This window comes from Ceratotherium simum, chromosome X (genome assembly GCF_057802395.1).
Source record: "Ceratotherium simum simum isolate JZ-2026a chromosome X, ASM5780239v1, whole genome shotgun sequence".
NCBI classification, from domain to species: domain Eukaryota; kingdom Metazoa; phylum Chordata; class Mammalia; order Perissodactyla; family Rhinocerotidae; genus Ceratotherium; species Ceratotherium simum.
This window is the reverse complement of record NC_141940.1, coordinates 79,766,615-79,790,585: the sequence shown is the minus strand read 5'-3', so window position 1 is coordinate 79,790,585 and position 23,971 is coordinate 79,766,615. Positions and strand designations below refer to the sequence as shown.

The following is a 23,971-nucleotide window of genomic DNA, read 5'->3' as shown; positions in this document are numbered from 1 at the left end:
AGGTGCCACAGTTAAAAGACAGGAACTGGCAGGGGGCCAGGCACTGTGAGGAAAGGAAAGAGTTGGGGGTTACATAAGAGGGCAAGATGGAGGAAACTGAGGCCAGGGGAAAAGGAGGGTTTTGCCCACAAAACTGATTGTTCAGCAATAGGGAAAAACAAGAAAATGTAAATGTGGGTCAGAAAGGACAGTGGCTTCAAAGGTAGTTAAAAATACAGGAGGGGTTGAGGATTAAAGGAATGGATAGGGGCTGAGGAAGAGGGTTTGCTACCTGAGGTAACTAGGGCTACATGAGAGGTAAGAAGCACTGTGGGGGCTCAGTCATGAGATGCTGTTAATTGAGAAAGAAAGCTAAGGTAAGCCTGGAAGGCATGGGATTGGATGGGATGGAAGGGAAGGGAAAGGTAAGAATTTAGTGAGCAAATGTGGGCAATCCAGTGGATTAGAGTAAGTGATGGAATGATGGATCAGTATGCAAATTGGGGCTAAGACAAAGAACAGAACCTCAGGGAACTGATGCAATTAACAGTAAACAAGGGGGCTCAATGAAGAAAAGGGAGTTCAGTGATAAGGGGGACTCACTGGGGGAGTGGGAGCTCTGTGAGTGATTAGGGTTCAGTGAGAAGGGGCCTCAAGAAGGGGAGAGAGATAAGGATCCAAGAGGAAAAGAAAAGTCACTGGAGGAGAGGCTCAGTGACAGAGGTGTGGACTATTTGCGGGTTTGAAAGTATATGTGAGACAGATTTCCAGTCTTGACTGGATAATGTAGACACACTTCATGATCCTCCCTGCTAAGTACAACTCTAAACCCTGGAAATAATGCAGACGTCAACAAGCAAAGAACTTTGAAAGGTGGTAAAAGGAAGGTAATCTGGTTAGAGACTCCAGGACTATAAGAACAACCCAGTGGCAGGGCATCTTAAGATCCCCTCACCAAATAGAAGAATGTGGCCCAACCCCAGCATTTCATGACCTTCAATCCAGCAACAGAAGGCAGCCCAGGTAGATTCATTCTTTACCTGGACTGAAGTGGAGTCCTGCCAAAAACACCAGGTGAGCCCAATAGAACCAGCAAGTAGGCTGTAGATTGGGATCGCCCCCCCCCCATTGACAATAAGCAGCCAGGTGAAGCATTCGTCACTGAGCCTGATGCTACCCGAAGAGATACTGGAGTAGACAGACAGGAAGAACCACAGAACCAACAAGAAAAACTCAGCTACAGCAAGCAGCCTATTCAGAAAGCCTCTGTGTTCCCACAAACCTGAAAATACCCTTCCCTTCCCAGAGAAACCAGGGTGGCTGGGGGTCATCAGTAGGGAGATCCAGCTATGAGCACTGGGATGGAGAAGCTTCTTTGTCACCATGGGCCTCAGAATCCAATTCCCTACCAGATATACTGGGCTGCCAGGAGGCATCAGCAAGGGGGGTCCACCAGAACAAGCAGCCCAGCTGAGGAAGCCTCTTTGTCCCCAAAGCACTAGATAAACCAAGCAGACCATTATAGCACCACAAAGGCTCTGCAAATTAAACTGTCATTGGAACCACAGCCCACAAACCTAGGCCAGGACCTGTGTGCTAAACCTCAACACGGTGACTCCTTGTTTAAAGAAAATATTTAAATAAGACCCAGAATCACCAAGCATAATAGGCAATATGTCCAGGATACACTGAAAACAACCCATCAAACCAAGAACCAGGAAAAGCACAACCTAAATGAGAAATGACAATCAACAGATGCCAACACAAAGATGAAACAGTTATTGGAATGATCTTACAAGGATTATAAAGCAACTGTTATAAAAATGCTTTAACAAGCAATTACAAAATCTCTTAAATGAAAAAATATAAAATCTCAGAAAAGAAATAGAGGTAGTAAATAAACCAAATGAAAATTATAGAACTAAAAAATATATTAACTGAAATAAAAATTGCTGGATGTACTCAATAATAGAGTGGAGATGATGGAGGACAGAATCAGTAAAAATTACAAAATGCTGATGAAAAAAATCAAAGAAGACCTAAATTAATAGAGAGCCATACCACATTTATGGATTGGAAAATTTATCACAGTAAAGATGTTAATTCTCCCCAAATTGATCTATAGGTTTAATGCAATTCCAAGCAAAATCCAAGCAAGGATTTTGTAGACACAGAGAAGCTTATTTTAAAATATGTATGGAAAGGCATAGGCACTAGAATAGCTGAAACAATCTTGGGGAAGAAAAAGCAAGAAGAAAGAGGGAGAAATCACTTTATCCAATATTACTATATAGCTACAGTAATTAAGATAGTGTGATATTGGTGGAAAGATAGACACATAGATCAATGAAACAGAATAGAGAACCCAGAAATAGATCTACACAAATATATCCAACTGATTTTTTTTTAGAAAGGCACAAAAGCAATCCAATGGAAGAAAGATAGCCTTTTCAATAAACAGTACTTGAATAACTGAATATCCATAGCCAAAAAAAAAAATGAACCTAAACCTCATATAAAGAAATTGATTCAAAATGGATCATGGACTTAAATGTAAATTATAAAACTGTAAACGTTTTAGAAAAAAAAATAGGAGAAAATCTTGGGGGTCTAGAGATTGGCAAAGAGTTCTTAGACTTGACACTAAAACATGAATCATAAAAGAAAAAAAATCAACAAATTGGACCTCATAAAAATTTAAAAATTTTGCTCTGTGAAAGCCTGCGTGAAGTGGATGAAAAGACCAGCTACGCATTGGGAGAAAATACTTGCAAACCTCATATCTGACGAAGGACTAGTATATACAATATGTAAACAGTGCTCAAAACTCAACAGTGAAATACAAACAATCCAGTAAGAAAATGGGCAAAAGACATGAACAGACAGTTCACCAAAAGGGATATATAGATGGCCAATAAACACATGAAAAGATATTCAACATAATCAGGCATTAGGGAAATTCAAATTAAAACCATGATGAGATATCACTATATGCCTATCAGAATGGCTAAAATTAAAAATAGTGATGACATCAAATATTGGCAAGGATGCTTAGGAACTGATCACTCATACACTGAAATTGGACTTTCATATATTGCTGATGGGAAAGTAAATGGCACAGCTACTCTGGGAAACAGTTTAGAAGTTTCTTACCAAATTAAACACACAATTATCATTCTACTCAACAATTGCATTCTTGGACATTTACCCCAGAAAAATTAAAACGCGTTCACACAAAAACCTGTATACAAATGCATATAACAGTTTTATTCATAATAGCCCCAAATTGGAAATATTTCTGATATCTTTAAACAGGTGAATGGTTAACTGTAGTACATCTATACCATGGAATATTACACAGCAATAAAAAGGAATGAACTACTAACACAGGCAACAACTTGGATGGATCTCAAGGGAATTATGCCAAGTGAAAAAAAGCTAATCCAAAAGATCACAAATTGTATGATTCCATTTATATAACATTCTTGAAATGATAAAATTTTAGAAATGAAGAACAGATTAATGGATGCCAAGGATTGGGGGTAATGGTGAAAGGGAGCTGGGTGTGGTTATAGACAGACAACAGAAGGGATCCTTATGATTACCATAAGGTAAAGTATTACACAACCGTTCAGCATCTTGACTGTGATGGAGGATATATGAACCTATGAGTTTGATAAAATCATATAGAACTAATTACACACACACATACAAATGAGTATTAGTACAATTGGGTAAATCTGAATAAGATTGGTGGATTGTATCAGTGACAATATCCTGATTGTGATATTGTACTATAGTTTAGAAAATGTTATCATTGGGAAAACTGGGTCAAGAGTACACAGGATCTCTCTATATTATTTCTTACAACTACATGTGAATCTACAATTATCTGAATTAAAAATTTCAATTAAAGAGAAAAAGGAAAAGAAAGAAAATATAAATGATATCATGGGCCAAGTAGCAGTGGATGAAGATGAGCCTGAATAGCCAAGAGTGGCACTGAGGAAGGAGTAGGAATTGCTGGGAGTGGAAGGCAGAACTACGGGAATCCAACAACTACAGATGAGTCATTTCAGACCAGGGTGGAGGTGAGGAGTTTGTAATGCAAGGCATTAAGTGGGATTTCTCTTGGTGTCCTTACCCTCAGGGCCCACAGTCCTCTGGCCTGGCACTGGAGCCACACAGGCTACTGTAGGATCATCTTCAATAAGGCCTCTAGGGTGGCCACAACCAGGAACTGTGACAATATCCCCATGATAAAACTAATAGATGTGACACTCTGGGCACACCCGTAAACAACAGTCATGCATGACAGCTGAGATGTCCTGCATATATAATAATGGCCTGTTTGTCCAAGAGCTCTGAAATAGCCTGTCTTGCTGCCTGCTGCCTAGAACCTGAAAGTCAAACTTCAGGGCCTTGTGCCTTTCCTCACACTCTGAGGAAGGTTTTGGCTCAAAGGAGAATGCTGAGATGGCTGTATTCATTTCCTATTGCTGCTGTAACAAATTACCACAAATTTAGTGGCTTAAAACAACACAACACAAATTTATTACCTTATAGTTCTGAAGGTAAGAAGTCCAAAATGGGACTTCTGAGCTAAAATCAAGGTGTTGTTCCTTTTGGAATACAGGGCTGCATTTCTTCTGGAGGCTCTAGGGCAGAATCTCTTCCCTTGCCTTTTCCAGCTTCTGAAAGCCATTTGAATTTCTTATCTCAAGGTCCTTTCCTCCATCTTCTAAGTCAGCAGAGTAGCATCTTCCATTTTATCTCTCTGACTCTGACCCTCCTGCCTCCATCATCACATCTCTTTCTGCCTTTCCTACCTCTGTCTTTCCTTTATAGGGACCCTTGTGATTATGTTGGGCCCACCCAGATAATACAGGATTAACCCCCGACCTCAAAAGCCATAAATTAATCACATCTACAACGTCCCCTTTGCCATATAAAGTAACATATTCACATGTTCTGCAGATTATTTTGCATACCACAGTGGGGAAAGGAGGATCAATGCTGATATTTTCCCCAAAGTACACTTTGATAGAGGGAGAGAAGGTAGAGTGCAGGACACCAGGTCATGGCAATAGAAAATGTTAAGTTCCACCTTCTCAGATTTCCAAGTTTAACTAAGCATAGGCTTTAAATAACTTGGCTAGGGCAGAGCACATAGCAGTTGCTCAATGGTCTTGTATCCTTCCTTACAGGCTCCTTCACGGCCTCTCTGGTTTAAGTCAGCACTGGGCTTCCAGAGGGTTCCTTCAAGGCCCAGCTCAAAAGTGAGCTCTCCGTGAAATGTCTCATGATCCTCCTCTGCCCCCTCCCCCACCAGTCAGATGTAACTCATCATTTGGGAGTTCACAGCACACATTTAGGACTTCTACTTAGGTCCTCTAAATTTTGCCTCTAAATCAACAGGCGAAGAAGGGAGTTACTGTGCTGGCTAGGGTGACTGATCCTGACTACCAAGCAGAAATTAGACTGTTACTTCACAATGGAGTTAAGGAAGAGTATGTCTGGAGTACAGGAGATCCCTTAGGGCATCTCTTACTATTACCATGCCCTGTGATTAAAGGTAGGACTACTAATGGCCCAGACACTTCAGAAATGAAGGTTTGGGTAACCCCTTCAGGTAAAGAATCACAACCAGCTGAGGTGCTTGCTGAGGGGAGGAGGGATACTGAATAGATAGCAGAAGAAGGCAGTTATGAATACCAGCTATGACCATGTGACCAGTTACAGAAATGAGGACTATAATTGTCATAAGTATTTCCTTCTTATTTTATTATAAATATGTTTGTGTAGGTGTTTCTTAGAGATTGTTTTTTGATGAGATTAACATTTTAATTAGAGGAAAGTAGATTGCCCTCTATAATGTAGGTGGGCCTCATCCCATCAGTTAAAGGCTTGAATAGAACAAAAAGACCGACCCTTCCCCAAGTAAGACAGAATTCTCCAGCAGACTGCCTTTAGATTTTATTTGGAACTTTGGCTCTTCTTCCTTGGTGGCCTTCTAACCAGAACATTGGCTTTCCCTGGGTCTCCAGCCCACTGGCCTACTCTGCAGATTGGACTTTTGGACTTGCCAGCCTCCATCATTATGTGAATCAATTCCTTATAATAAATCTGTGTATAACACACACACACACAAATGTGTATTGGGTCTGTTTCTTTGGGGAACCCTGACTAATACAGGATGAGAAGAAGGGGCTGATAATGCTTATCAAGTAGATGAGAATAAATTAATTAACTAACCAATCAATCCTAAGCATACTCTTTGGCTTCATAGAGTTCTGCATCTGGGTAATGCCCCATAAACCTCTACAACCTCTCTAAGGAGGTAGTGGAGTATTGAATTATTCTAGAACCTCAAGGAAATTCTATTGGCTATGCTGCCTAGAGTGGCCTTGAAGCCACAATGTAGGAAACAGTTCATCAAAAACAGTTCAACACCTTCTGGATAGTGTGGATAGATTAATACAAAATAGTGGCTCTCAACCAAATTTAAAAGCTGTTTTGTCACAGGCATCATAATAAAGGGAAACAACTTTCAGAAGTCATGTACTTCATCTCTCTGCCTCAAGTAACACTATACTCAAGTCCTTTCAGAAGCTTTTATAGAGCAGCAGGAAGGATGACCCAACAATTGGCCTCAGTCATCTATTGCAATATCACTACTAATCTTGAAGATGTTCTAAACTAAATTCTTCCTAAATATAACAAGAATAAAGGTTCACTGAGCACAAACCATGTACCAGATTCTTTGCCTAGATATTCACATATATTAATTAATTTAACTCTCAGAACAGCCTTAAGCAGTAGGTACTATTACTATTCCTATTTTATAGAAGAAGAAACTGAGACACAGAAAGGTTAAGTAATTTGTCCGAGGTCACACAGGTAATAAGTAGCAGACTTAACATTCATATGCAGGCTATCTAGCTCCAGAGGCAATAGTCTTAACCATTATGCTGTTGTTATATAATAGTTACTTTTCTTAGAGAACAGGCTCCAAACCCAACAACCATAATGCAGAAATTCAGCTCCATCTTGGATACCTAAGTGAGGTATATTTGTCTACTGCTGTTGAGCAGTGCTGTGCCAAGCCATATTGGAGCCCAAGGAAAAAGGAAAAATCAATAATACTGATCCTGTCTTTATTTAAAATTTTTATATTTTGCTAAATGTTGGTTTTTTCACTAAATTTAAAAATATATTGTATTAAAATATTATTTACCCGCATTACTGAGTTTTTTTGGCACTCTCTTAAATTTTGTGCCCAAGGCAAGTGCCTCACTCACCTCATCCTAGTTTCAGCCCTGCAACTAAATGGGGCAGAAGGAAAAGAACATCTCTCATCACTTTACTCTGTCCAGTGCTGCTCTCACTATAGACCTGGAAAACACATTTTCTGAGCAACATAGACAATGGTGGGGCCTGGCTCTATGAGGACAGCTTTGAGGAACCCTTTGGCAACCAGAACATGCCTTTGGTAAAGTTGAAAGGACCTCTGAGGACATCCAGTTCAACTTTCTTATGTCCAGAGGAAGAAACTAAGGCCTAGGGATGGGAGAAAAGAGACGGACCCCCAACTTGCTCAAGGCCAGGGATAGAACCCAGGGCTCCTTACTCCTTATGTAGTACTCATTTTATGGCTTGCCATCAGAAGAGGTCTTTGGGTCCTGTGGTACAATAAAAAACAAATATTTGGTCTTTGCCCCTGGTTCCTGGTATGTGAGCTCCTAAAACCCTTGGAATCACCAGAGTGTCAAGAGTATCTTTTATATCTTAATGAGATAACTGGTAGATGGGGACCCCTAGGTAGCTTCAGGATGAGGCCTAGTCGCCAAAAAGACCAAACCATGTGATTAGACAGTTAGAACTTTCAGCCACCCCTGGACCTCCCTGGATGGGAGAGGGACCTGAGATTGAGTTCAATCACCAAAAGCCAGGGGGATTTCTGGGAAGATGGCGGCATAGGAGGACTCCGAACTCACCTCCACCCACAGACACAAAAAATTTACAACTACCTGTGGAACAATTACCTCTGAGAGAGAACTGGAAACCGGATAAAAAGAACCCTCACAACAAAGGACAACACCGACAGAGGTGGAAGAGGCAGAAATGCCTTTCCGCTGAGGAAAAAGCCACATTCTAGCCACAGCACTTCATGGCTGGGAGCAATCCCATGGTATGAAGCTTTTCCTGGAGAAGTGGGGGATATGAGAGGGCGAGATATGCCACAATAAGCAGCTTTTGAATTCAGTACAACCAAGATGAGTACCATAATGCCTGGGTTTTCTGACTATTAAAACCAAAGGGGGACAGGCGGAGTCAAGATGGCGGCGTAGGCAGACTCTGAACTCACCTCCTCCCGTGGACACAGCCAATTTACAACTACTCGTGGAAAAATTACCCGAGACAGAACTGAAAACTGTATAAGAGGAACTCCTGCAACAACGGACAATCCTAACTGGGGTAGAAGAGGCAGAGACTCCCTTCTGGAGAGGAAAAACGCCGCCTTCACAAGCCGCCAGCGTCACGGCCGCCGGGAGCAGCTCACAGGTACGCACCCTCCCTGGAGGCGCGGGGTCCTGAGCCGGGGAGCGCCCCCGCTGTGGGCATTTTGTGGACCCAGCACAATCGACACCAGTGGCATAATATCTGACTTTGCCTGCTACTAAAGCATTGGGTAGCACCCCCAGAAAACCCGGTTCACAAAGAAACTAAAACTGGCTCTTAAAGGGCCCGTGCACAAACTCACCCGTTCCAGAAAGCATCCTAAAATCACCAGAAAGAAAGGTACACAGTGCTTCGGTGACAAGAGACTCACCTAATAGGCCCTGAGTGCATCACGGTGAGGGGTGAGACCTCTCCAGGGACTGGGACATTGGCGGCGGCCATTGTTGTGGCCTGGTGTGAGCGTGCTGACACAGACGCCATTGGAGTTCTCCCTGAGACCTGCTAGCCCAGGTCTGCCCCACCCGCTAGAGCACCGATTTAATCCAGCTCAGCCAGGGCAGGCAGCCCACCCTAGAGACTGGCCCCACCCAACAACAAGCCCTCAGGCAACTTGTGGGCCTGCATAGATTGGTGACTGGATTCTCTGCAGCCTGGCAACTGAGCTGACGTGAGCGGGGCAGGGTGTGCACAAGGAGCGGGTGGAGAGTGTGGGGTGGTGGCGGAGTGTGTGGGGCTCCCGCCGTGGAGAGACTGGGTCCGCTTGGGGAGGTCGGGGCGCTCACACGGGGCAGGACTGTGTTGACTGTGTGTGTGGACCTGTGGGCAACAGGGCTTGTCACCTGCAGAAGACTTGTGCTTCTCAAAGACCCACATAGGAGGTTTGCCCCACCTTCCAAAGCCTGAAACAATTGTGTGCTCCTATGCCTGAGGGCAGCCCCACCCAGCTGCAATCCCCAGAGAGCTGACAAGAGACCTAATAGGCTAGAGGTTTACAGCAATTGTAAGGCCCTGAGCCTAAAAACTTGCCACACTGGGGGCCTACTCACTTAAAAGAAATACTGCAACACAAATATGGTATTAGAACTTACAGCCAACTGTGCTGGGGCTACCCACACCTGATAAAGAGACTGAAAGGCCCACAACAACTACAAGCAGCTGAGCATTACAACAGCTGGCCAGGAGCATAACTCAGCCTCCCTGGGCGCCTATAGGGAGAGCTAATAGGCCACAATAGAAGGACACACGTAGCCCACATAGGGGTCACCCCTGGAACATTGAGAACTGAGGGAAGCACACTGGAAGCCTCCTAAGGCATCACTTACATAAGGTCACCTATCCAAGAGCAGGAGACGTAGCTGACCTACCTAATACGTAGACACAAGCACAGGGAAAGAGGCAAAATGAGGAGGCAAAAGAATACATTCCAAGTAAGGGAACAGGACAAAACCCCAGAAAAGGAACTAAGTGAAACAGAAATGAGCAACCTACCCGACAGAGAGTTCAAACTAAGAGTGTTAAGGATGCTCACTGATCTGGGGAGAAGAATAGATGAACTCAGTGAGAATGTCAACAAAGAAATGGAAGATATAAAAAAGAACCAAACTGAAATGAAGAATACAATACTGGAAATGAAAAATTCATTAGAGGGACTCAAAAGCAGAGTAGAGGATACAGAAGAATGGATCTGTGAGCTGGAAGAAAGACTAGAAGAAATTACCCAAGGTGAACAGGTAAAAGAGAAAAGAATTAAAAAGAGTGAGGACAGTCTAAGGGACCTCTGGGACAACATCAAGCGCAATAACATCCGTGTTATAGGTGTCCCGGAAGGAGAAGAGCGAGACAAGGGGGCAGAGAATCTATTTCAAGAAATAATAGATGAAAACTTCCCTAACCTAAGGAAAGAAACAGACATCCAGGTACAGGAGGCACAGAGAGCCCCAAACAAGATAAACCCAAAGAGGCCTACACCAAGACACATCATAATCAAAATGTCCAGAATTAAAGATAAAGAGAGAATCCTAAAAGCCACAAGAGAATGTCAAGTTACATACAAAGGAAACCCCATAAGGCTATCAGCTGACTTCTCAGCAGAAACCTTACAGGCTAGAAGAGAATGGCATGATATATTTAAAGTGCTAAAAGGAAAAAACTTACAGCCAAGAATACTCTACCCAGCAAGGTTATCGTTCAAAATGGAAGGAGAGATCAAAATTTTCCCAGATAAGCAAAAATCAAAGGAGTTTGTGACCAAGAAACCAGTGTTACAAGAAATGTTAAAGGGACTGATTTAAGGGGAAAAGAGAAGACCACAAATAGGAAAAATTATCTATTTCCACGATTAGAACGTAATGGATACAAATGCACAAAAAAGAGGTTAGATATGATATAAAAAACATAAAAGTAGGGAGGAGGGTAGTTAAAGAGTACAGCTTTCAGACAGAGGTCAAACTAAAGTGACCATCAATTCTGTATAGAAGAAGTAAGGAACAGAGAAGGACTACTAAAACACTGAGGGAAAAAAAAAATAAAGTTAAAAAATGGCAGTAAGTACATACTTATCAATAGCTACATTAAACGTCAATGGACTAAATGCTCCAATTAAAAGGCATAGGGTGGCTGACTGGATAAAAAAACAAGACCCATATATATGCTGCATACAAGAGACACACTTCAGACCTAAAGACACTCACAAACTGAAAGTGAAGGGATGGAAAAAGATACTCCATGCAAATGGCAATGAAAAGAAAGCTGGGGTAGCAGTACTCATATCAGACAAAATAGACTTTAAAACAAAAACTGTAAAAAGAGACAAAGAAGGGCATTACATAATGATCAAGGGAACAATCCAACAAGAGGATATAACACTTGTAAATATCTATGCACCCAATGTAGGTGCACCTAAATATATAAAGCAATTATTAACAGACATAAAAACAGAAATAGACAGTAAGACAATAATAGTAGGGGACTTTAACACTCCACTTACACCAACGGATAGATCATCCAAACAGAAGATCAATAAGGAAACATTGGCCTTAAATGACACACTAGAACAGAGGGACCTAGTAGATATATACAGAGCATTCCATCCAAAAACCGAAGAATACACGTTCTTTTCAAACGCACATGGAACATTCTCCAGGATTGATCACATATTAGGCCACAAAACAAGTCTCCATAAATTTAAGAAGATTGAAATAATACCAACCATCTTTTCTGACCACAACGGTATGAAACTAGAAATCAACTATGGGAAGAAAATCAGAAAAGCCACAAATACATGGAGATTAAACAAAATGCTACTGAACAACGACTGGGTTAACGAAGAAATCAAAGAAGAAATCAAAAAATACCTGGAGACAAATGAAAATGAAAATACGACATGCCAGAATTTATGGGATACAGCAAAAGCGGTTCTAAGAGGGAAGTTTATAGCAATACAGGCCTATCTCAACAAACAAGAAAAATCTCAAATAAACAATCTAACAATGCACCTAAAGGAACTGGAAGAAGAAGAACAAACCAAGCCCAAAATCAGTAGAAGAAGGGAAATAATAAAAATCAGAGCAGAAATAAATGAAATGGAGACCAAAAACAATAGAAAAAATTAATAAAACCAAGAGCTGGTTCTTTGAAAAGATCAACAAAATAGACAAACCTTTAGCTAGACTCACCAAGAAAAAAAGAGAGAAGGCACAAATAAGTAAAATCAGAAATGAAAGAGGAGAGGTTACAACAGACACCTCAGAAATACAAAAGATTATAAGACAATACTATGAAAAACTATATGCCAACCAATTCGACAATCTGGAAGAAATGGATAAATTCTTAGAATCATACAACCTTCCACAACTGGATCAAGAAGAAGTAGAGAATTTGAATGACCAATCACCAGTAAGGAGATCGAAACAGTAATCAAAAACCTCCCCAAAAATAAAAGTCCAGGACCAGACGGCTTCCCTGGTGAATTCTACCAAACATTCAAAGAAGACTTAATACCTATCCTTCTCAAACTCTTCCAAAAAATTGAGGAGGGGGGGAAGCTCCCTAACTCATTCTACGAAGCTAACATTACCATGATACCAAAACCAGACAAGGACAACACAAAAAAAGAAAATTACAGGCCAATATCACTGATGAACATCGATGCAAAAATCCTCAACAAAATACTAGCAAATCGCATACAACAATACGTTAAAAAGATTATACACCATGATCAAGTGGGATTTATTCCAGGTATGCAGGGATGGTTTAACATTCGCAAATCAATCAACGTAATACACCACATTAATAAAATGAAGAATAAAAATCACATGATCATCTCAATAGATGCAGAGAAAGCATTTGACAAGATCCAGCATCCATTTATGATAAAAACTCTGAATAAAATGGGTATAGAAGGAAAGTACCTCAACATAATAAAGACCATATATGAGAAACCCACAGCTAATATTATCCTCAATGTTGAAAAACTGAAAGCTATCCCTCTAAGAACAGGAACCAGACAAGGATGCCCACTGTCACCACTCCTATTTAACATAGTATTGGAAGTCCTAGCCAGAGCAATCAGGCAAGAGAAAGAAATAAAAGGGATCCAAATTGGAAAGGAAGAAGTGAAACTGTCACTATTTGCAGATGACATGATTTTATATATAGAAAACCCTAAAGAATCCACCAGAAAACTTTTAGAAGTAATAAACGAATATGGTAAAGTTGCAGGATACAAAATCAACATACAAAAATCAGTTGCATTTCTGTACACTAACAACGAATTAGCAGAAAGAGAAATTAAGAATACCATCCCATTTACAATTGCAACAAAAAGAATAAAATACCTAGGAATAAAGTTAACCAAAGAGGTGAAAGATCTGTACACCAAAAACTATAAAACATTGCTGAAAGAAATTGAAGAAGACACAAAGAAATGGAAAGATATTCCATGCTCTTGGATTGGAAGAATTAACATAGTTAAGATGTCCATACTTCCTAAAGCCATCTATAGATTCAATGCAATTCCTATCAAAGTTCCAACAACATTTTTCACAGAAATAGAACAAAGAATTCTAAAATTTATATGGAACAACAAAAGACCCCGAATAGCTAAAGGAATCCTGAGAAAAAAGAACAAAGCTGGAGGTATCACACTCCCTGACTTCAAAATATACTACAAAGCTATAGTAACCAAAACAGCATGGTACTGGCACAAAAACAGACACACAGATCAGTGGAATAGAATCGAATGCCCAGAAATAAACCCACACATCTATGGACAGCTAATCTTTGACAAAGGAGCCAAGAACATACAATGGGGAAAAGAAAGTCTCTTCAACAAATGGTGTTGGGAAAACTGGATAGCCATATGCAAAAAAATGAAAGTAGATCCTTACCTTACACCATACACAAAAATTAACTCCAAATGGATTAAAGACTTGAATGTAAGACCTGAAACTGTGAAAGTTCTAGAAGAAAACATAGGCAGTACGCTCTTCGACATCGGTCTTAGCAACATCTTTTCAAACACCACATCTGACCGGGCAAGAGAAACAATAGAAAAAAATAAACAAATGGGACTACATCAAACTAAAAAGCTTCTGCACAGCAAAGGAAACCATCAACAAAACGAAAAGACAACCTAACAATTGGGAGAAGATATTTGCAAACCATACATCTGATAAGGGCTTAATCTCCAAAATATATAAAGAACTCATGCATCTCAACAACAAAAAAACTACCAACCCAATTAAAAAATGGGCAAAAGACCTGAACAGACATTTCTCCAAAGAAGATATACAGATGGCCAACAGACACATGAAAAGATGTTCAAAATCACTAACTATCAGGGAAATGCAAATCAAAACTACAATGAGATATCACCTCACACCCGTCAGAATGGCTATAATTAACAAGACAGGAAACAACATGTGTTGGAGAGGATGTGGAGAGAAGGGAACTCTCATACACTGCTGGTGGGAGTGCAAACTGGTGCAGCCACTATGGAAAACAGTATGGAGATTCCTCAAAAAATCAATGATAGAACTACCATTTGATCCAGCTATTCCACTGTTGGGTATTTACCCAAAGAACTTGAAAACACCAATTTGCAAAGGTACATGCACCCCTGTGTTCATTGCAGCCTTATTCACGATAGCCAAGACTTGGAAGCAACCTAAGTGCCCATCAAGGGACGAATGGATAAAGAAGCTGTGGTATATATACACAATGGAATACTACTCAGCCATAAGAAACGATGAAATCCAGCCATTTGTGACAACATGGATGGACATTGAGGGTATAATGCAAAGTGAAATAAGTCAGAGGGAGAAGGTCAAATACCGTATGATTTCCTTCATTAAGTAGTAGATAGTGACAACAATGGACGGATACATAGGGACAGAGATTGGATTGGTGGTTGCCAGATGGGAGGGGGGGAGGGAGGAGGGTGAAAGGGATAATTCGGTGCATGTGTGTGGTGATGGGTTGTAATTAGTATTTTGGTGGTGAACATGATGTAGTCCATGCAGAAATAGAAGTACAATGATGTACACCTGAAATTTTTACAATGTTATAAACCAATGTTACTGCAATAAACAAAAAATTTAAAAAAAAAGACAATACAAAAATCAAAGAAAATCTAAAAAAAAAAAAGAAAAAAAAACAAACCAAAGGGAAAACCACATGGTCATCTGAATAGATGCAGAGAAGGCATCATGCATTTATGATAAAAACTCTCAACAAAATGGGTATAGAAGGAAAGAACCTCAACATAATAAAGGCTATCTATGACAAACCCACAGCCAACATCATACTCAATGGGGAAAGGCTGAAAGCCATTCCTCTGAGAACAGGAATGAGAAGGTTGCCCACTCTCACCACTCTTATTCAACATAGAAGTGGAGGTTTAGGCCAGAGCAATTAGGCAAGAAAAAGGAATAAAAGGAAACCAAATAGGCAACAAAGAAGTGAAACTCTCACTATTTGAAGATGACATGATTTTATATATCAAAAACCCTAAAGAATCAGTTGGAAAACTATTAGAAATAATCAACAGCTAAAGCAAAGTCGCAGGGTACAAAATCAATCTACAAAAATCGGTTGCATTTCTGTATGCTAATAACAAACTAACAGAAAGAGAGCTCAAAAAGATAATACCATTTACAATTGCATCAAAAAGAATAAAATACCTAGGAATAAATCTTACCAAGGAGGTGAAAGACCTATACAATGAAAACTACAAGACGCTATTGAAAGAAATTGATGATGACATAAAGAAATGGAAAGACATCCCATGCACATGGATTGGAAGAATAAACATAGTTAAAATGTCTATATTACCTAAAGCAATCTACAGATTCAATGCAATCCCAATCAGAATCCCAATGACATTCTTCACGGAAATAGAAAAAAGAATCCTAAAATTCATATGGGGCAACAAAAGACCTGGAATAGCTAAAGCAACCATAAGAAAAAAGAACAAAGCTGGAGGCATCACAATCCCTGACTTCAAAACATACTACAAAGCAATAGTAATCAAAACCGCACGGTACTGGTACAAAAACAGACACACAGATCAATGGAACAGAATTGAAAGCCCAGAAATAAAACCACACATATATGGACAGCTAATTTTCGACAAAGGAGCTAAGAACATGCCATGGAGAAAGGAAAGTCTCTTCAATTAATGGTGTTGAGAAAATTGGACAGCCACATGCAAAAGAATGAAAGTGGACCATCTGCTATCGCCATTCACAAAAATTAACTCAAAATGGATCAAAGACCTGAAGGTGAGACCTGAAACTATAAAACTCATAGAAGAAAATATAGGCAACACACTATTTGACATTGGAATCTTTTTGGATGACATGCCTACCCAGACTAGGGAAACTAAAGAAAAAATAAACAAGTGGGACTTTATCAGATTAAAGAGCTTCTACAAGACAAACGAAACCAGAATCAAGATGAACAGACAACCCACCAGCTGGGAGAAAATATTCGCAAAACACATCTGACAAGGGGTTGATCTCCATAATATATAAAGAACTCACACAAATGAACAACAATAAAACAAACAACCGGATCAAAAAATGGGCAGAGGAAATGAACAGACACTTCTCCAAAGAAGATATACAGATGGCCAATAGGCACATGAAAAGATGTTCAACATCACTAATCATCAAGGAAATGCAAATCAAAACAACACTAAGATATCACCTCATGCCCGTTAGAATGGCTATAATCACCAAGACAAAAAACAACAAATGTTGGAGAGGATGTGGAGAAACAGGAACCCTCATACACAGCTGGTGGGAATGCAAACTAGTGCAGCCCCCATGGAAAATGGTATGGAGACTCCTCAAAGAATTGAAAATAGAGGTACCCTATGATCCAGCTATCCCACTACTGGGAATCTATCCAACGAACCTGAAATCAACAATCCAAAGAGGCTTATGCACCCCTATGTTCATTGCAGCATTATTCACTATAGCCAAGAAGTGGAAGCAACCTAAGTGTCCCTCGACTGATGATTGGATCAAGAAGATGTGGTATATATACACAATGGAATACTACTCAGCCATAAAAAAGACTAAATCATCCCATTTGCAACAACATGGATGGGTCTGGAGGGTATTTATTATATTAAGTGAAGTAAGCCAGAAAGAGAAAGACAAACACTGTATGATCTCATTCATATGTGGAATATAAACCAACACATGGACAGAGAAACCTGTATTGTGATTACCAGGGGCAATGGGGGTAGGGGGTGGGCACAAGGGGTGAAGGGAGACATATATATGGTGATGGACAAACAAAAATGTACAACCCAAAATTTCTCAATGTTATAAACTATTAAAACATCAATAAAAAAAAAAGTGCTCTCTTAGCTATAAGGTATGCACACATGTAAAGAGTGGCTCCCTTCAACTCCTGGCACTGTTAACAGGAGACCAGCTTGGATTGAGTGTTCTCAGGGGGACAGGAAGAGTGGTTTTCTCCTGGTCATAGCAGCTACCATCTGACCAGGCGACCTCCCTCTGCTCTGCCTATTTCATCCTTTCCCATCCTTCAGGGCCCAGCTCAAATTCCACTCTCTCTAAGAAGTCTTGAATGTTGCAGCCTACCACTAGACTCTTCTTTTTAACTTATCTTGGATTAGTCCCTTGAAAAAGTGTTTTGCTCTCAACTCTGGATTCTCCAGGGTTGTGAAAGACAGACAGAGCAGAGATCTAGGTCCTGCATCCTGATTTGGAGTCATACAGAGGGTTTGGGTCCTTGCTCTACCACTTACCAGCAGGGTGACTTTAGGCAAGTCGTGTCCCCTCTTTGAGCCTCAGAGTCTTCATGTACAAAACGGAGATGATATTTATTGACAGGGCTGCAACAAGGTCAAATGAAACACTGGATTTGAAAGCATTTTGTAAAATGTCACAGAGATCTAAGCTGTTATTAATATTATTTTTATTACTATTATAGGAGAACGAATGGTTGAGCAGGGCCACAAAAATTGTTGCTTAAGTGTTTCAAGTCCTGTGGGTGCCAGAGAGTCCCCCAAGGTTTTCCTGGTGACTTCCATCTCTCCCGTAAACTATTGAGCCTGGATAGTTTATCCTGCTGGAACCACCTCCCTGGATTTCACCTCCTGGGGCCTTACAAAGGCTGGCTTCCCCCAGTTCAGGGCCTTATTACAAATGACTAATTGCGGTCTTTGAGTATACACAAATTACTGATTAGGAGGATGCTGATCATTTGTTCTCTGAGTAAAAAGAGGCCCAGCATGGAGATCTGACTGAAATGAAAATAGGTGTTCAGACTTGCCTGTTGGTGCCCTTTGTATTAGGAGGAATGGACCAGCCTGAGTCTGGACCAAGGAACTCAAGTGAGGAAAGGCTGGTAAGAGGGCAACTGAGCAGGGGCAGAAAACAGAAGAAGGCAAACCCAGTGTCACAGAACTTTTCCTCTGGGCCTCATTTTGCAACTCCCAAACTAAAACAGAACAAAAACAAATTAAAAAAACCCTCAACTTTACGACACGTGTCCCTGGCCAAGAGTCTCTAGGTGGTGGCTATCATGAAACAGGCCTAAACTGCTGTGACTAGAAGCTTATTTCTGAGTAGGAATATTCAACAGGGAGGGTGGTAGTAGTGAAACCTAAGCCACTAGGCCAGATATCTCTGGGGGTTGCATTCTCAGCTGTCATTGCTCACCAGGATTTAGCCACAGAGCTGTAGCCTTATATGTCCAAACACACTTTCAGACAGACTGACTCATGAAGACACACAGACACACTAGAAGGCAGGCATCTGTACACACCCTCAAGCAAAAAGATGCAAATGGACAGGCCCATAGATCCAAAAACATACAAAAAAGCAGCAGATGTCAAAACACCCCAAGATACACTCAGACAAAAAGTTTATCTCTCTCTATATATATACACAAACACAGGCACACACCAGCAGAGAGTTAAATTAAAAAAATACATTGTAGGGGGCCGGCCCAGTGGCATAGCAGTTAAGTTCGCACATTCCGCTTTGGCGGCCCGGGGTTTGCTGGTTCGGCTCCTGGGTGCAGACCTACTCCCCACTCATCAAGCCATGCTAAGGCGGCATCCCACATAGAAGAACTAGAAGGACCTATAACTAGGATATACAACTATGTACTGGGGCTTTGGAGAGAAAAAAGAAAAAGAGTAAGATTGGCAACAGATGTTAGCTCAGGGCCAAACTTTCTCAAAAAAAAATATATATATATACATCATAGTCATGCTCAGGAACACCCATACCTGCACCAAAGAAGTACTTTAACAGGCATGTAGATGGGCAAAGATGCATATATAGGCATATGTGGACAGGCAGGCACATGCACAGAGGTATAGTAAGAAAGCTACATTTACAAAGGTTCACATAAATACTCAACAGACGTGGATGTAAAGACATGGAAGTAAAGAAGCCTGCTAACACTGAACTCCTAAGCACCAGCTACTATATCTGCATTTATGAAACATCTTCTCCAAGAGAATGCCCATAAATATGCCACCAGTTAGCACTGAAGATGATCATGAACCCAAGGGATGTAATAAAAGCAAACCAAAGTACCCAGGGTTTAAAATCTCACAGCTCCCACATCTGCCACAGGAAAGGCAGCCAAATACAATGGCAGCAGCAGGCTGCATGGAAGCCATAAAATGTCCTTGATTTATCTCATAGAAAAATTAACCTCGGGGAAAAAAGGTTAATGCTCCCCATTCTTATGTAGCCATAAAATAGCTCAGAAACCCACATTAAAAATTGCTTCCATTCTATGTGCTGGAAGCTCCAATACTTGCAATATGTCTAGGAAAAGGAAAGCTTAGAGGAAATAAATGGTCCTGGAGGCTTGGCAAGTTCCAAAGGAACTAAGAAAAAGGTCTTACTTTATTAACTTGCTTGTTTCCTGGTCCCTGGGGCTTCCAGTATCCACTAATGTTCTTAGAGGTTTCTAGTGTCTTGGATCCCTGGTCCTAGTTACCTGTGGTGAGAGAATAGCCTTTAGGTTGAGTTCAGACCTCAGTTCCTTTTAGAGACCTGACTGCTCATCACCCTGATCCACCTTTCAGAACTACCAGGATTGAGGGGGACAGGAGATGGGAGGGAAGGTTATGCTCACATGAGGCCAGTGATGGGGAGAAAGGGAGCTGAAATCAGTCAAGAAGAAATCCAAAGCCAGTATCTGAAGTACCCTGGACCTTCTTATATTGCTCAAGGAATATCTTGGGAAAGGAGGAACCTCAGGCTCTTGTCTGGGATTACAAAGTAAGAATTCCAGGTCTGGACAATTCTATAGTATTTGAAGTCTTAGGTGGTATGAAAAGCTTGGTTAATTAAAACACACAAATATTGTCAAAACCTTGTTTCCACCACTAGATAATTTCTTGCCCCTCTCAACACTTCCCCAGAGCAATATAAACAGTTCTAAATTTTCATCCCTTTCTGTAACCCACCTGTTAAGAGGAAATGTGAGTAGTAGTTATGACCAAAAACCAGGGAGTAGGAGGAGAAACCAAGGACATATCTAATCAGTCCCAATTAGTAGGTGAAATCTGTGTTCTCAGAACAGCCAAACAGCACTGCCTCCATTTCCAAGATGACGATACTGAGGCTCACAAAATGGGAATGATTGGAACTGACCACACACAAACACACACAGAAACCCAGAAACAAAACTCAGGTCTTCTGACATCTTGCTCAGTTATCAAATGTGCCTAAATGATACTATCACCACAGAAATACTCAAATAACAAGTAAAGATACATCAGCGTCTTCTTACCTGCTCAGAAGCCAGTGTCTTGCTTAAGATTGCTTCCAACTGCCCCAGGGCTGTTCAATCGAGTAGTGTTAGGTTCTTCTAGCTGTACCCTACAACCCTCTAGATCAACACCAACCCAGAGCCACCCCTACTGGGAGGGACAGAGCTTCAGTGGGAAATGATTTGAATGTTATTGCGAAAACAGTCCTCTGAATCAGCCAAGCTTCAAGTGGTTTGAGCAGAGCTCAGCCAATATGTGGGGTGATATGTGTGTAGGTACACCTACAGTGTGGCTGCTTCTGGGATTCTGGTCCTTCCAAGTAGAGAAACCCCCCTACTTCATTTGGAAAGTAAGTCTGGAATTCTCATATTGGCATCAACAGATATTTAGGGACTATCAACCATGTAAGGGGCCTGGATAGGTATAAGACATAACTCCCATCTCTAACTGGTTTATTGTTATTGCCATTATTATCATTTCCATCTAGTTGTATAGCACCTCAGAGCTTATAAAGTACTTTTATGTTTGTTAGCCTTACAGCATTGCCTGTGAGGTTCAAACTATTACCTTAATGTTACAGATAAGAAAACTGAGTCTCAAATGGTAAAGTAACTTATCCCAGGTCACGCAGCTAGTAAGTGACAGAACCAAGATTCAAATCCAGTTACGTCTGAATTGAAAACTTTTGCCCTTTCCAGCACATCAGACTATCAGAAGGAAAACTCCACTGACTTTCTAATTTTGCTCAATAAATGTTTGTTGAATGAGTGAGTGAATATATGAATAATGAGAGGAAGTAGCTCATGTACTAGAGCAGATTCAGGTGGGGTCCCACAGTGGTGTATGTGTGTGTGCACGTGGGGGAAGTCTTTGGGAATATGGAATCGGTGGAGGGCAGTGGGAGAAGGAACCTACCCTCAGCACCATGCCAGGAACTGTGGCAGGGACATTCATAGATTTTGTCACTCAATCCTCACAGAGATCCTGTGAATCAGATGTTATCTAGCATCTCATTGCTTAGATGGGGAAACTGAGGTTCATAGATGTAATGCAACTTGCCCAGGGTGGCAGAATAGAAATTTGAACCTGGGTATATCCAACTCCAAAGCTGATCCTCTTTCCACCATACTGGTCTGACCTGGGAACCTCCAGATTACAAGCTGAAAGGGAGGGGCTGGTAGGAGCATATGTAGAGGAAGACGGAAGAGCAGAGACTGAGCACTAGAAAACAAACTGACGTCCTTCAGGGCCTGAGCAAGATGTAGGTAAATCAGGTACTAAATATAATGGGAATGGGATCCTTGGATCCCATTTCCAGCAGGGTCTGGGATATAGGAGGAGCTGAATGACAACTGGCTTCCCAAATGGGATCCTGACATCACCCTCCTTCCTAGGGATATTTTTAGCTCAAGCATCTGTTTGGGACCTTGAGAAGCAGAGCTGCAACGTGGGAGCCACTTATATCCCAGAGGTGAGAGTGGCTGTTGAGGTGATAGCAGGACCTGTGCCAGTCTCAGGGGTACATTTTCCCACCCATAGCCTATAAATAAGCCCAGAGCAGTCCCCAAGGTAGGTATTAACGCTGGCTTTGTCAGGCCCTTCTCCAAGAGGCTGTCATCTGCTCCTGACAGTGAGGAGGGTGGTGGGGGGTGGGGAAGGGGGCACTCTGATGCACTTGGCAGTGGAGTAGTAGCAGCTGCTAAAAAGCCTCTGAATTGCTGGGGTTGGGCTCACTTCCTAACAGCGAGGAAGGAGGGGAACAGCTGTGAGCAGAACTCCTGCATTAGACACCCCCCCCCCACCCCAGCCTGACCTCCCAGGGGATTATGAGAGAGTGAGTTATTCTCAGGCAGTGGACTTACAAAATATGGAAGGCATCTGCTGCTACCTTGATGACTTGGTTTGCACCTACCATCTGCAGTCTCCTTAGGGGGAAAGGAGACAGCTGGCAATCCCAGTACAGATGAGCTTGAATGGAAACAGGCTTGGCATTCCAACACTTAAGACTTTGCTCTAGAACTGGAGTAAAACTGCACTCAGGAATGGTGGAAAGTCAAGAGTTTGAAGCCCTCAGTCATAACTCTGTTATGAACTGACTTACGTCCTTGGGCAGGTCCCTTCCCCTGTCTGAGCCTGTATCTCCGCTCATAAAACAAGAGGACTGAGCAAACTCTATGGACTCGCCTAGTTCTGACAGTGAAGGATTATCTTCCTGTCTTCAGAATTCTTTAATCTTTCCTTTTACCACATCCCCAGCTTCTGGGGATTTCTGAGGGAGATGATGCTACAAAAGATCCAAGCCTGCGATTTCTTTGGCTCCTACCTTTCTGGAATGCTGGCAAAGAAGTGCAGAGTTGGAAGTAAGCTCCAAGTCAAAGCATCCCAAATGTCGTCCACATATGGAGTAAGGAGAATAAAAGAGAAAAGAAGAGAAGTAGCAGGTCCAGAGCCGTTGGGGTTGAGGGAACCTTTGGGGCATGAGGAAGTGGGACCAGGGCTCCCAGAGCTTGTAGCGACTATAGAAAACTTCAGAAAGGAATGCTGCAAGGTCTTGTGTGTCCTCAGCATTCATGTAAATTATGATGCTGTAAAAAGGACTGGGGGGTGGGGACTGGGGGCTTTTAGGGTGTGGTATAAAGCTCACTGGTAAGAGAGCATGGATTCTCCCAGTTGTGGGAGAAGATGGAGCTTTACTTGTGAGTAACAAGAGTCTGGCAGGCAGGGCCGGTGGGCTGAGACTGAAAGGATGTACCCTGAAGCTCTGGGAGGTAACTGAGGTGTTGGTGGGGGGAAGCCTCTGGGTTTTGAGTGGGTTAAATGAAGCTGCCTTGAGCCTTCCATGGTCAGTGGTCAATGAAGGAGGGGAAGGACCTGGGACCCACAGAGAGTAAGTCTAGGCAAGATGCAAGAGAGGCAGGGCTAGGATGACCCTATGGCTGGTGGAGACTTTGGGAATGGTCCTTTTGAGGCCAGGAGGGTGTATATAGGAGCACTGTGAAGAGGATGGAGAGGAGGAACTAGAGCTTATGAGACCTTGAAAGTATTAGGTACAGAGGGCCTTGGAAAAAATGAGGCTTGGGAGATAGGTTATTTGAGTGCTTTGAGTTAAAGGGCCCCCAAAATGAGGATATTTGCATTTTAAAAGATGAGTACGGAGAGGGAAAAACCTATACCAAGGCATTGCTAACAGTGGATTTTCAGGTAACAATGAGGAAGAGTACTGGGAGACTAGGGGGGCGTAAAGGGAAAACG

The 23,971-nt window shown here is 41.6% G+C and overlaps 1 protein-coding gene across 1 annotated transcript in view; it reads right to left on the bottom strand.

Moving 5' to 3' along the window:
* Positions 1 to 8,952, bottom strand: part of ARHGEF9 (Cdc42 guanine nucleotide exchange factor 9) — a 247,901-nt gene extending 238,949 nt beyond the window's left edge. The window contains exon 1 of the mRNA XM_087426403.1: positions 8,813 to 8,952. The gene's annotated coding sequence lies outside the window, so the exon portion shown is untranslated. The remainder of the gene's footprint in view (positions 1 to 8,812) is intronic.
* Between the last annotated feature and the right edge of the window lie 15,019 nt (positions 8,953 to 23,971).